Here is a 13,219-nt window from a genome sequence, read left to right as displayed (position 1 = left end):
GTTAATTCGATTTAGTGCTGAAATTTTTGCTTTGATGTTTGTGCCAGCAGATTTGGGGGATGGGGTATTGGCAACCTCTCTAATTCAGGTTTATGGGTGGCTTTTAAGTGTTTTTTTTTTTTTGTGTGTGTGGGATAACATTTTAAAGGTTGCATCATCTTCTGCAGCTGTAGGACATCCACCCCTCCACCCACCCTCAGCAACCTTGCCCAGTGTCATCATGCATTAGAAACAGAATCTGAAAAGGAAACTTTTCAAACACTGAATCCCTCTGGAGATGAGTCAGGCAGAAAGGGCAGATACCTAGAAATTAAAAACCATTTCATTTAAACTTTTTTTTCAATGTTGAAGTTTCTTTGAGCCAGCATTGTTCCTTTCAGCAATCAATATATGATATTTTTCAAGATCTGAAAACTAGTGTCCCAGCTCTTGAGCTCACTTCTGTTTCATATGGTCACATTCAGATTCCTGTAAACATTTACAAAAGAGCAAGTCCCCATCTTGGAAAGGAACAATGGATGCAGTTTTTCTTCCTTTATTCAAGTGGTTGAAGTGAAAATGACCATTGACTCAGTCAGCAAACAGTTCATTCCTTTTGTTTGTTTTATGATTCCTGGCCTTTATCTTCTTCGTGTAGGAGGGCTGTGTGTGTGTGTGTGTGTGTGTGTGTGTGTGTGTGTATGACTCTTATTATTGCTATTAATACTAGTTTTAGGTGTCAATAATAAATTGAGTTACTGTTGACAGCAATGTCAGTGTCAAATATAATACTTGAAAGTTTTTATCTCAGCACATTTCTTTCCTAAATCTCAGAGCTGTGTGTCCAACTGGCTGCTTACTTCAGTATCTCCACTTGAAGATCTTAAATTCATATCCGTTTGCCTAAACCTGAACTCATCGTCCCCCTGCAACTGCTCTACCCACAGCTTTCCCCATCTCAGTTGAAGGCAGCGCCATCTCCCACTCCTATTGCTCAGGACAGAAACCCTCAGGTTGTCCCTGGCTCTTTCTCTCAGCTCTGCCTCCTAAATATGTCCATCATCCACCTAGGTCTCATTACTTCCACTGCTCCTTAATAGGGATTTCTGCCTGTCCCCATCCCCCTAGAGTTTAGTCTTAAGAGCGAAGCCAGGGAGAACCTTTGAAAACCCAAGTCACATCATGCTACTCATCTGCTCACACCCCTGCCAAGGCTTTCCTGAGAAAAAAAGTGGGACCCGACCCTCGTTACTGCTGGGACTTCCTCCCCCACTGCTCTCCCTTCACTGTCTTCGTTCTGGGTCCTTGCTCTTCCTCAGACATGCCACGCACACTCCTACAGGGGGCATTTGCTGCAATGGTCTCCTCGGCCTGGGCCACTCTGCATCTACCTGCTCACTCGGCTGCCTCCCTTTCCTCCCTGCCATCTTAGCAGAAACCTCACCCCTTCCCCCTTCCTGGTACTAAATATTTTGTTCTCTGTGGCACATACCATCTTCTAACAGATTTATTTTTGTTATATATATCACTTATTTTGTTGACTAATCTATTCTATGTGCTTAGAACAGTGCATGGCACATTGTAGGTGCTCAATAAATATTGTTGAATGAATAATATTAAAATACATAATAATGCTGCACTTTAGAGATTACAGACATCTCTAAAATGAGAGTATTGGGTGAGATAATATAGCACTTGTGTAGTTGAAAATATATCAATTGTATAGTTCACTGCACCTCTGTGAAGCAGATAGTTGATTTATTGCATTGATATTGGTGCCATGAAGTGTTAACTTCATCAGACATATATATGTGTGTGCGCAGGTGTGTTGAACATCCCTAATCCAAAATCCAAAATGCTACAAAATCGAAACTTACTGAGCACCAATATGATTCTCAAAGTAAATGTTCATCAGAGCATTTTGGATTTTGGATTTTTGGATTAGGGATGCTCAACCTGGATGTATTCTGCTGATATTCCAAAATGCAAAAGGAAAGAAAAATCTGAAATGCAAAACACTTCTGGTCCCAAGCATTTCAGATAGGGATATTTGACGTTTGTGTGTGTGTACGCATTCGTGTATGCATCTTGATTCCTGATTTGTCTGCAGAATGAAACCATGTATTGGAAGCTCCCTAAACCCATTACTCATGTGGAGCCTCTGGGGAAAACATAAAATTCCCAGCCTGCTTTCTGGGTGTGGACAATTTTTACAACATCTAAGGGGATTTGAAACTATCTCCACCCCATGTTGTTGGCGCCACGGATAGTTGCATAGATTTATGGATCCCTCATGTTATTGTACAACCTGGCACAAGAGCCGATAAGTGTGATTCTGTTTTATTAGCATACAACCTGGTTTTCATCACTTTTGAGATGGTTTTGTGTCTAGGATTTATGTCTAAGGAAGAAAGCTTCCTTTGAGAATTGAGCTTGCTGTTTTGATTTTTAGAAGCGTAAATTGGATCTTGCGTGATAGCATTCAGTAGGTGAGGCTCAAGTAGGTCTCCTGCTCAGGCTGGGACAGTTGGCCTTCTGAAATGTCTGGCTTGATAACTTGGGTGAGAGAAAAAGGGAATCTGACAATTATTAACACCTGTGAGCATCACGTTATACTTTTCGTTCAGGTTTGTGAAGTTTTTTTTTTTTTTTTTTTGAAACAGAGTCTTGCTCTGTTGCCTAGGCTGGAGTGCAGTGGCACAATCTTGGCTCACGGCAACCTCTGCCTCCCAGGTTCAAACGATTTTCATGCCTCAGTCTCCTAAGTAGCTGGGATTACAGGTGCACACCACCACACCCAGCTTAATTCTTTTTTTGTATTTTTAGTAGAGACGGGGTTTCACCACATTGACCAGGCTGGTCTTGAACTCCTGACCTCAAGTGATCCGCCCACCTTGGCCTGCCAAAGTGCTGGGATTACAGGTTTGAGCCACCATACCTGGCCAAGTTTGTGAAGTATTAAGATCCACTTTTCTGAGTCAGTAGATAATCTTGTGCTTATCTTATATTTTCATCTATATTACCCTACCCAGAGTTAATGATTAGATTATACACCAGGAGAGATATTGCATAACATCCCTCCACCAACTGTGAATAGATAAATAGTTCATGTAGGTATTCTTGCTTCTCTTATCAGGCTATAAGGAAGGATTCCATTTATGAATCTTTTAAATACCACCAAGTGGATATGTCTCCGAATGATTTGTTGAATGTACCATTTAACTGAAATATTTACAGCTGAGATGATTTAATGTCTGGGACTTGCTTCCTATAGTCCAGAAGATGAAAGAGTGGGGCATAGAGGAGACATTGATCATGAGTTGGTATTTGTTGAAACTGGATGGTGTATACATGGGGGTTCATCACACTCTATTTTTGTGTATGTTGGAAATTTCCCTTGATAAGAGATTAAAGGGGTGGGAGGGAAAGAACCTTGGAGAAACATGTGCCATTTAAACCAAGCTCAGATGTAAGTATGTGCTGTATCAAAATAATGGAAAATGCTATATGGCTATAGATGAACCAAGTTACACCTTAGAAAATTATAGGGCCATAGTACCTTCATCCTAGCTGATTGACCTCGATAAAGTTGGCCTCAGCTGGGCCATCTGTAAAATGGGAATACTTTTTTTACCTATCCTACCTCACAGGACTTAAAAAATATATACCTGAAAATACTTTCTGAATATGACTCATTTCAACTAGCATGTATTGAGTGCTCACTAAATATGCTCAGTACTGAGGATACAGTCATGAGGGAGACCAGGTCACTGCCCTCAGGGAGCTACAGAAAAGTAAATAAACAATAATAATAGAGTATAGGAAATGCCATAATCAGGCTGAGAACACAGTGTTGTGCTGTAGGAGCCCTCAGGCATGGCAGGAAGTGGTGAGTTGTTAGGGAGGCTGGAAGGTGTGTGTCCGTTCATGTGTGTGTGTACCAGCTTCCTACAGGAAATGATGTTTAGGCTGAAAACCATGGGTCCAGTAGGCATAGAGTTATTAAAGTAGGGAGAGCAACATCTATAAATGCCCTGAAGAGGGAAAGAGATAGCACAGATGATGTATAGAGGCTCCAGCAGGAAGTGGGGAAAGAAGCAGGGCCCAGATCATGAAGAGTCTTGTGAGACTTGTTAGGGAGTTGGACTTGATCTTGAGAGCAATGGGAAACTATCAAAAAGTGTTTTAAGCAAGAGAGTGACATGATCAGATAGGTGGTTTAGAGAAAGTATTCCAACTGCAGTGTGGGGAGTGGATTACAGAAGACAGGGTGAGTAAAATTCAGAAGAGAGGTAACAGAAACATACTGGCTTTCCTGATAAATAGCCCCCCACTCCAAATCTAGGTTCTAAACCAGTTAATTAGATGAGTGAGTGAATGGATAATCAAAATATTTTGCTGATTTTTTTTTCATTATAGATGTCCAGTTGACCCAGCACTGTTTATTGAAAAGATTATCCTTTCTACACTGCACAGCCCTATCACCTTAGTCATAACCTAAGTGGCTATATATAAGTGGGCCTATTTCTGGACTCTGTTCTGTTGGTCTTTTTTTCCTTGTGCCCATTCTATGCTGCCTAGATATTTATTCCTCTTCAAGATTACCTAAGCTATTCTTAGCCTTTTGCATTTTAATTTAAATTTTAGAATCGGTTTGTCAATCCCCCATCATCATCATCATCAAAAAAAAAAAAAAAAACCCTCCTGGAATTTTGATTGAGATTGCATTGAATCTATAGACACTTTTGATGACAATTGGTACCTTTCTAATTCATGAACATAGTATATCCCTCTATTTGTATAGACCATATTTTATTTTGTGAAATGTTCTCAAGCTGAACACTTATGATTTGTGATCTCTCTGTGCATACGTTTTATTGCAGTGTCATTACTGATGAAGGCAAAGTTGGAAGATATAGATTAGTGTGAGAGATAAATGGGCCTGCCAGCTGATTCCCAGAATTAGACAGATTTGCCCACACAATCTCAGCAACATTGGACTAACTCAGGCCAGTGTGAGATAGAAGGACCTGCCCCTTGAGGAGCAGCAGAGAAGGCTGACTTCCAAGAGGAGGAAAGAGAAGAGCTAAGCTGAGCACGCCCAGTATGTTTTTCTTAAATTCACCTATCAGATAAGTAATTTCACTCTCTCAGGGAAGGATACATAAAGGGGAAGAGAATGGCAGGAGTGTCTAATTGTGTCCAGAGAGCGTCCATTTGAATTTCTTTACATAGAAGGGGACATCAAGGTAAGGGATGTTTTAACAGCTTGAACTATTGTCATGGAGAGAAATGGATGGTTTGGGGAAATATTTTGAAGATAGAATCAAGTTTGATCCGTATGTGGGGGATAAAGAAGAGGGAGGACTTGAAGATTGTGCCTTGGGCAACTGGCTTAAGCAGCTGAGTACTGTTTTCTGATTAGAAAACAGTGGAGAAAGAAGATATGTGGGGAGGAGGGACATGGGTTAGACTAGCTGGATTTGGAAGTTCTTGCGGGACTGTATCAAGTAGAGACATCCAGCAGGCAGATGGATACATAAGTCTGGTGATTGAGAGAGAACTGTAAATGTAGGTTTCAGAGTCTTCAGCCTAGAGATTGGGTTGGAAGACTCTGAGCAAGAAGGCAAGCCCAGACAGGATTGTATTCTCATGAATACGGCTGGTACCTCTGTCTCCCACCTGTGGACCTGAGAGGGAATTTCTTCATCAGGCTATTTTCCTGTGACCCCAGTCTGGCCCTACTCTCTTTTTCTAAACTCCTTCCCTTTTTATGAGTCACTTAGATGATCACTTCTGACCAACCACTTAGGGAAAGGAGTGTCAGGTATTACACATGGATAGGTAAGTTACAGATACTCGAGTGAGTCTCAGGACCTAACCTGACATGGCTTTATATAGAATAATGCTGGCTTTTTGGTGCCAGCTCATTCCATGTCCTAGCTCTTTAGGCACTACCAGTCTTGGCCCACTTAATTATTGGAAAAAGCAGTCTTTTTTGCCTTGCTGGAAAAGAGATTTCTAAACTTAATGGTTTGCCAGGTTGGTTGTTTACTGGATTCCCTACAGAGAAATCTTTCAAGAAGCTTTTTTCCCATGGTCTTCCTGTCTTAGCTGATTTCCATTAGTGACTTCTGACATCTCTCTCTTGAATTCTGTCTACACTTTCTACAAGACGTTGTGTTTGTAACAGTCTCTTTTTCAACTCTTGTCATCTTGAATCTCATTTATAGAATTATAGTCACCCAAATTAATGCCTTTATGGTATCCACATTGTAGCTTTTACTTGTGACAGATAATTAGAATTAAAATTGTGTATAAATGAGAGCCACTAATCAAGTTTTTAATTAGCCAAATTACAGTAAGAGAATTTAAGTATTTTCATACATATCACAGGTAGTCTTTCTTTTGTATTTAATTTTTGTGGGTACATAATAGGTGTATTTATGGGGCACATGAGATGTTTCGATACAGGCATGCACTGTGAAATAAGCACATCATGGAGAATGGGGTATCCATCCCCTCAAGCATTTATCCGTTGAGTTATAAACAATAAAATTATACTCTTTAAGTTATTTTAAAATGTACAATTAAGTTATTATTGACTATAGTAATCCTGTTGTGCTACCAAACAGTAGGTCTTATTCATTCTTTCTATTTTTTATGTACCCATTAACCATCCCCACCTCCTACCCAGCCCCCACCCAGGTAGTCTTTTTATCCATTCTAGTAAAAATTTATTAAGCTGCATAATCATATAAAATTAAAACATGTCAATAAAGTGATGATCTTAGCTCCTTAAAAATGAGAGATCTATGTCCTAATCCTTTGAAGACTAGAAATAAGCTCTAGAGACCTCCAGAAGCTAATGAGATATACTCTATGACTAATTAAACACAAGGGTCAAAACCTTGTTGTGATTATCTGAGACCTAGAGTATTGGCTGTCCCTCATTTTGGTTGAAAAATAAGATTGTGTCTCTTGAGTTGTTGGAAAACCTGTGGTTTTTAATGAGCAGATGGTGTTAAGATGCCCACTGGTTGCCTGGGTTGAATGAAGTGTTCGGGATTTTCAGACTTTGGCTTCTCTCTCCTCAGAGTGTCTCTGTTTTGTTTCCTGATCTGGAAAAAGTAAGGAAGGAGGAGGGGAGTTGGTAGGGAAAGGGAAACAGAAACAGTGAACCAGTATTACAGGATTATTCTTTGTCGTGTTGGGTGCTGCTTTCTGTTTTATATATGTTCGACGTGAACTTTCTAAAACACTCAGCCTAGCGTATTTTCTAAGAAATATTTAGTTGCAGATTGTCACCAAGAATCATATTCCCAGAAGGTTTTCAAATTGTGTTTTTAAGAGTATAGTGGTTGGCCGGGTGTGGTGGCTCACGCCTATAATCCTGGCAATTTGGAAGGCCAAGGTAGGTGGGTCATGAGTTCAGGAAATGGAGACCACGGTGAAACCCAGTCTCTACTAAAAATACAAAAAATTAGCCAGGCATGGTGGCATGCGCCTGTAGTCCCAGCTACTCAGGAGGCTGAGGCAGGAGAATTGCTTGAACCCGGGAGGTGGAGGTTGCAATGAGCCAAGATTGCGCCACTGTACTCCAACCTGGGTGACAGAGTGAGACTCCGGAAAAAAAAATAATAAAAAGAGTATAGTGGCTATTAAACATGGAGGACAGATAGCCCAGGTTCAGACTTCAACTCTGCCTCTTCCTGGGACAAGTTACTTAACCACTCAGTGCTTTTGATTCGTCATCTGTAAAATTAGAGTAACAAGAGAATCTACCCCAGAGGGTTGTTGTGAGGATTAAGTAACACGTAATGGTTAGAGACGTGCCTGGCACATAGTAATCACTTGATTAACGTTAGTTATTATTATTGTTGTCCTTATTGTTATTAGAGTAGAAAGAGTACCTATAAATGACAGTACATTTTCCAGGGTTATTGCTATTTATTTATTTATTTATTTATTTATTTATTTATTTATTTATTTTTGAGGCAGGGTCTTGCTCTGTCACCCAGGCTGGAGTGCAGTGGCGTGATCTTGGCTCACTGCAACCTCTGCCTCCCGGGTTCAAGCAATTCTCCTGCCTCAGCCTCCCGAGTAGCTGGTATTATAGGTGTGGGCCACCATGCCCAGCTAATTTTTGTATTTTTAGTAGAGACGGGGTTTCACCATGTTGGCTAGGTTGGTCTTGAACTCCTGACCTCCGGTGATCCACCTCCCTCAGCCTTCCAAAGTGCTGAGATTACAGGCATGAGCCACCGTGCCTGGCCTCTTTAATTTTTTATTATGGCAAATTTCAAATTCCAAGAAGTACAATTGAATTTTGCTATATCTGTGTTAGCTGTTTGTTTCATATCACCAAGTCTTAAATGTCAGCCGCTAGAAAGTAAGTGCCATAATTTGGGACCTTGTCTGTGTTAGTCACCATTTACAGTTTATGAAAATAGTTGTTAAATGATAGTTAGCCCTCAGTAAATATTTGTGGACTAGATGAATGAAGATATTGTTTTGTGCTAATCCAGTTCTGGTTGGGATCTGCTTGTGGTCTAGCTAAGATTCACTCTTCCATTTGTTCATTAATTCACTCATTCATTCATTCATTGAAGCTTTATTGAATGCCTTTTATGGATCAGCAGTGGTAGCTCTGGGATTTCTATGTAAATGAACAAAGGGGTGGCAATCCATTTGGAAAGGGATTGGCTAAATGGCATGTCTAGATATTGTATTTGCATAGTAAGTGCAGTTTTTTTTTTTTTTTTTACCTGACAGGTTATTTATTTGGGGTGGAGTAGGTCTGGTGTGGTTCATCGCAGTGGAGTTAACACCTCCTGCCCTAAGTCACACCTTGGATCAGCTGTCATATACAGGCTTCTCATTTAATGCTTTGGATTGTCCCTACCTTGGAGAGAAGGGGGTATGTATATAAGTCATTGTAATGTAAGGGGAAAGACTAGCAGAGGCATGTCCAAAGCACCAATGAGAATAGAAAGGAAGAAACTACTAACTTTCCTCCAGGTCAAGAAGGAAGGGATGGGATATCCTTGGTCTCTTTTTAAGGAAAGTGGTATTTGAGCAACGTGTTAAAAGATGTTGGGAATTCGTGGTACTAGCAGTGTGTGTGTGGACAAGGAGAGAGCATGAGTATGTTGAAGGAAGAGGTGGGTTGGGCTGGGGTGCAGGGGCTGTGATGGTGGTAGTGGAGGAAGTGGGCAGCTGAAAGGGAGGCGGTGCCTCTTCCTGCAGGGCTCTGCCAGTCCACTCACAAGCTGCCCTTCTCCTGGGTGGGTGGGCAAGTTGGTGAAGGAGTTCAGTTGGGCAGCAGCGTGATCAGATTTATAATTTAGAGAGATAACTGGGGAGGTGCCGAGGAATGTGGACTGGAGATGGGAGAGGAAGTAGCTGGGAGACTTGCCAGCCCCGGGGCTCTGTGGTTGATGACTAATTGGCCAGGCACCAGGAACTTCTAGTAGCTCTTGGAAAGGGGCAGATGGGCCCACCTCATGCACACTCTTTAAGCTGGATCGCCGTTGCCTGGGTTGGCAGCAACACTGACAAAAGAGCCAAGTTTCCTTTCAAAGAAAATTCTTTTGTGTATTTTGGGAATGTAAAAGCCAGGAGTCAGCATTCTACTATCTTCATTTAATAGGCTAAGAAGATACAGACAATTTTTAAATTTTAAGTTGAGAGGGCCTTGTTAAATAGATTTACATAGATATACACATGGTCATAAACATGTATAACTATAAATCACAGATATGTGTTTATTTATATATACCTTTACATTCAGCAGGTTTATCTCTCTAATTAGTTTTTTAATCAACTTTTAATTTTAGAGTAGTTTTAGATTTATGGAAAAGTTGTGAAGATAATAGAGTTCCCACATACCTCACACCTAGCTTCCTCTTTTGTTAACATCTTGCATTAACATGGTACATTTCATATTATCTTTTTTTTTTTTTTTTTTTTTTGTGAGACAGAGTCTTGCTCTGTTGCCCAGGCTGGAGTGCAGTGGTGCCATCTCGGCTCACTGCAACCTCCGCCCCCCACCCCTACCCGATTCAAGCAATTCTCCTGCCTCAGCCTCCTGAGTAGCTGGGATTTACAGGCACCTGCCACCACACCTGGCTAATTTTTGTATTTTTAGTAGAGACGGGGTTTCGCCATGTTGGCTGGGCTGGTCTTGAACTCCTGACCTCAAGTAATCCACTCACCTTGGCCTCCCAAAGTGCTAGGATTACAGGCGTGAGCCACTGCGCCCAGCCCATATTATCATTACTAACATCCATGCTTTATTCAGATGTCCTTAGTTTTTATCCAGTGTCCTTTTTCTGTTCCAGGATCCCATCCAGAATACCACATTTAGTTTTCTCATCTTGTTAGGCTTTAACAGTTTCCCAGACTTTATTTTTGATGACCATGGCAATTTTCAGTTTTGTAGAATGTCCTTAAATAAGCATTTGTCTGAAGTTATTCTCATGAGTAGATTGGAGTTGTGGGTTTTTGGGAGGAAGGCCACAGAGGTGAAGTGCTCTCATTACATCATATTAATTCCATACTTATCGCTATGGATGTTAACCTTAGTCACCTTGGCTGACGTAGGTGTTAGGTTTCTCCACTAGAAAGTTCTGGTTTTTTCCCTCTTTACATACTTGACTCTTTGGAAAAAGGGTACTCTGTGCCCCTCCCACTTAAAGAGTGGGGAGTTTCACTCTACCTCCTTGAGGGAGGAATATCTAAAGAAATGATTTGGAATCCTTCTACACAGGAGATTTGTTTATTCTCCTCCATCCTAGTTGGGTTTTGATAAGGTAATTTTTTATCTGTTCTCTGAATTCCAAATTCTAATTCTGTAGCACTTGTATTATATTTGTCATTTACAACCTAGTGACATCACCTACATTTGTGTGTGTGTGTGTGTGTGTGTGTGTGTGTGTGTGTGTGATAAGTAAACAGATTTATGTCTTATTTACCCAAGGAGATTGTAAATTTCTTGAGGACTGGAACAGCATCTTATTTAAAGCCCCTTACAGAGTTAGATACAGTGCAGGCAGTTAATAAATAGTAAGCAAATGGTTTTTAAATTACTTTAATTAAAAATTTGAATATTAACCATAGTTAACTGAAACAGGTCATCAAAGTCTAGGTGTATGAGAAATGTGGTAAGATAAGGATACTGTTTACTTGGCATCCTGATTTGTGAAATTGTCCTGAACTTGTAATTGTGGCTAATATGATATTTACTGTGTGCCAAGCACTTTTATAAGTACTTTACATATATTATTTAATTTTCCAGACAGCCCTATAGGTTGGTGCCATTATCCCCATTTTATAGATAAGGAAACTGAGATGAACAAAGGTTGAGTAAGTTGTTCAGGATCACAAAGCCAGGAAGTAGCTTAACGGGGATTTTGATCTCAAACACTCCGGCTCCAGAGTTTTGAACACTTAACCACTGCGCTCTAGATTCATTGAAGTGGTGATTAAAATGGTATCTCTTTTGGGGGAAAGAACAAAATTGTGATTTAAATATTTCATTCCAACCTGTTAGGATACTCCTGATGACATGGCAGCAATCTTGCTGTATTTTTCCTAGGGGAAGTATTTCCATAAAGCCACGGCTGTTTTTCCTTCTTCAGTTTGTGTGTGTGTGTGTTTATGAGTAATTTTTGTGTAGTGCAACTAATTGTATTTAAAATACAGGCATGTTCATGACTGATATGTCATATACAGACTGTATTCTAGATATCCTTCACTCTCTAGCCATATGATCTGTTGAAAGATAGTGAGCTTTTTATTTCTTCTCTGGCATTTTTAAACAGAAGTGATCACTAGGTCTTGCCAAGTAAACACTCCCTCAGTGTGTTCCTTGTCGAATGGTCACACCTGGGGGCCCCAGGAGGGAGCCCAGATTGCAGCAGCAACATAGGCGAGGGAGGAGGACTTCTCTCAAAGCCACCCAAGCCATGAATCGGCCCTGGCTTCCTGAACCATAAACAAATGCGAGCTTTGTTCTCCCCATTCCTCATTTGGTCCCAAGTATGACTCAGGGTTAGGCTGGGTGCTCAGGCTCCGTGCTGTTGGAAGGAAGTGGGAGGATTCCAGGGGAGTTCTGGGACCTTTTCAAACTGAAGAGAGGAGGCTGGCTGCATCATGGGAGAAGAGGTATTTCTTTTTTTTTTTTCTTTTTGCTTTTAGAGTTGTAATAAATCCACTTAACCTGTATCTTACCTGTATATAATATTTTGTAGCAAGACTGGGTAATAGGTTTGCATTAGTGGGTTGAAACAATGTGTGTGCCAGCTAGGATCCCACAGAGGGGAGCTATGGATAAGCTGAGGAAGAACCTATCCAGTATACGGATTATTTGCTAAAGCTGAATGTTACTCTGGAGCTATTTAGCCATTTTAATCCCTCCCACTTTGGTCAATTTGGCCATTAATTTTTACAGATGTTTCCAATCTCTCTGTGTCTTGGGTTTTCATGTGCTCATATTGCAGAGAGAAATTTAGATGGGCAGTTTGCACAAGCGGTAACTGTTACACCATGTCACAGAGATGTTTAGCAATTACAGATGTTTGTGCAGTAAACAAATCCAGCTTGCTTTTCAGGTTAGCTTAGGAGAGAAGGGTATGTCCATGCAGAGCAAGCCAGCTGTGGGGCGTTTCACTCTTGAGGGGCACCGACATTTGGAGTTTTCTTTGTGAGTGGAGCAGCTGTGAGTAGTGACTTCTGGGTGCTATTGAACTGCTTTTTTATGATGGGGTAAAGATATTTAGCTAGTTTTGTAGTGCTGGGCATTTATAGATATGTACTCATGTATAGAGAAAAATTAAGACACTAAATTATTTTGATTTTCTAAAAGTTTGCTAGAAATAAGTGGTCTTGTTTTTCTCTGTGAGTCGTTCATATTTGTCTACCTAAATGCAGAAGTCTGTCATTTTCCAAACACAAAATTCCCTAAATAAACCACAGGATAAGTAAGGCTTACAATGTGTCATATGTCTTCCATGTCCCTGTCTCTCATTGAAAAAAAAATTTAAGGGGGGAATTGATGAGGTCTATAAAATATGTCCCTTTATGTCTTTTTCTGTTGGCTTTAACTTATACTATTTTCAACATTACAAAAAAAAAAAATTGCGTGGTGAAAAGGAAACACATTGTTTTAACATATCATTTTAAGAGTAGGGGAACTTCTTGAAAGGTTTTTAAATGGCATCTGTTGCTTGCCTAGAAA

General features: G+C 40.4%; 1 protein-coding gene across 12 annotated transcripts in view; it reads left to right on the top strand.

Annotated features, from left to right (window-relative positions):
* The window catches only part of SH3KBP1 (SH3 domain containing kinase binding protein 1), a 356,671-nt gene that overhangs the window by 205,962 nt on the left and 137,490 nt on the right, over positions 1–13,219 (top strand). The gene's annotated exons all lie outside the window — the stretch shown is intronic.

Source organism: Symphalangus syndactylus, chromosome X (genome assembly GCF_028878055.3).
Source record: "Symphalangus syndactylus isolate Jambi chromosome X, NHGRI_mSymSyn1-v2.1_pri, whole genome shotgun sequence".
NCBI classification, from domain to species: domain Eukaryota; kingdom Metazoa; phylum Chordata; class Mammalia; order Primates; family Hylobatidae; genus Symphalangus; species Symphalangus syndactylus.
This window is presented reverse-complemented; position numbering and strand designations above follow the sequence as displayed.